Source organism: Aplysia californica, unplaced genomic scaffold (genome assembly GCF_000002075.1).
Source record: "Aplysia californica isolate F4 #8 unplaced genomic scaffold, AplCal3.0 scaffold01311, whole genome shotgun sequence".
Lineage (NCBI taxonomy): Eukaryota > Metazoa > Mollusca > Gastropoda > Aplysiida > Aplysiidae > Aplysia > Aplysia californica.
This window is the reverse complement of record NW_004798581.1, coordinates 91361-92924: the sequence shown is the minus strand read 5'-3', so window position 1 is coordinate 92924 and position 1564 is coordinate 91361.

The following is a 1564-nucleotide window of genomic DNA, read 5'->3' as shown; positions in this document are numbered from 1 at the left end:
CCCGCGAACATGAGCTCAAGTGTTTGGACGCAGTTCTTGGCTGGGGACCTCAGAATGATGTGTGGATGGTTCAGCCTTCAGGAAACGTGCACGCTCTAGGTGCAGCTCATGTGATAGTTTCTCTACTGACCTACTGGTGTGATAGTTTCTCTGCTGACCTACTGGTGTGATAGTTTCTCTACTGACCAATACATTTGTAGCACAATCTGCTCAGAAGATGCCGACTGCTCGGATAGTTGGAGGGCGCCACTGGTAGGTCTTACATTTTTACTTTCCCTCTGTTGTTTCTGACTGTGTGGGTGGTTGGAGGGCGCCACTGGTAGGTCCTACATTTTTCCTTTCTCTCTGTTGTTTCTGACTGTGTGGGTGGTTGGAGGGCGCCACTGGTAGGTCTTACATTTTTACTTTCCCTCTGTTGTTTCTGACTGTGTGGGGGGTTGGAGGGTGCCACTGTTAGGTCCTACATTTTTCCTTCTGTTGTTTCTGTCTGTCTATCTTTCTTTTCCCCAGCACTAAATGACCATCATTGTACCGACCTGGCCCTCTTTACCCAAGCAAACAAACAAAACAATTGTCGGTCGCCTGAAGAAATAGTTAATTCCACTCGAAACAAATTTTACAGAAGTGGGAAAAAAAGCTTTTCTCCGTCATGTGACGTTCAAGACACAAACTGAATGAATGAATCTTTAGAGGATAATCTTAAAGTACTTTTTTACCGTTGAGGATCATTCTTTCAAAAAATGGAAGGATTCGCGATCTATCTTTCCGAATCTTGCCTGATGCGGTCCACAATTCACGATTTTATAAGAAGATATTTGGAAAGTTTGTGTTGTATTCACGGTTTTCACACAGTGTTGTTGTTTCTTATTAGAGGCCCAGGTGCTTTAAAAAAAATAAATATATATACAAGTACGGCTGCAAACACACTGGCTTCACGTTCCCCACGTTGTCACGTTGTCACGTTGTTACCGTCACCCAACTCACAGATGTGACGGAAGTCTTCTTTAACCTATACCCGGCGTGGCACTGACTCTTTAACCTATACCCGGCGTGGCACTGACTCTTTAACCTATACCCGGCGTGGCACTGACGTCACATCACAATCCCCACTCTTTGATGATCCGCCCTTCACCATTTGGATTTTCCGCTGCAGGAAAATTGCTCTCTGTAAATTGTCATTCTGAGGTCTAGGGGCAGAAATTCTAAAAAAAATACCGCAGTCAGGATGTAGAAAGCTGAAATTGCATTAAATTGTATTTTTGACTTCCGATTTGGATTCTGCGATGAAAGTATAGACAATTAAAAACTAATTGTAAACACGCTGACCTCGACCTACATGTTTTGAATCTTTGGGTTGTTCACTTCTTTCTTTTTTTTGTAGGCTCTAGATCTATATAGATCTAATATATATATATTATATATAGACACTTGATTCAGAACTTGAGCAGACAAGATGGAAGAAGCACTAATTACAGCGGTGTAGAAGAGACCTGCACTTTTGGATAAATGACAAGACAATTCCTCACTCAGACATTACGTCAACAGGCGGTGGGTAGACATTGCT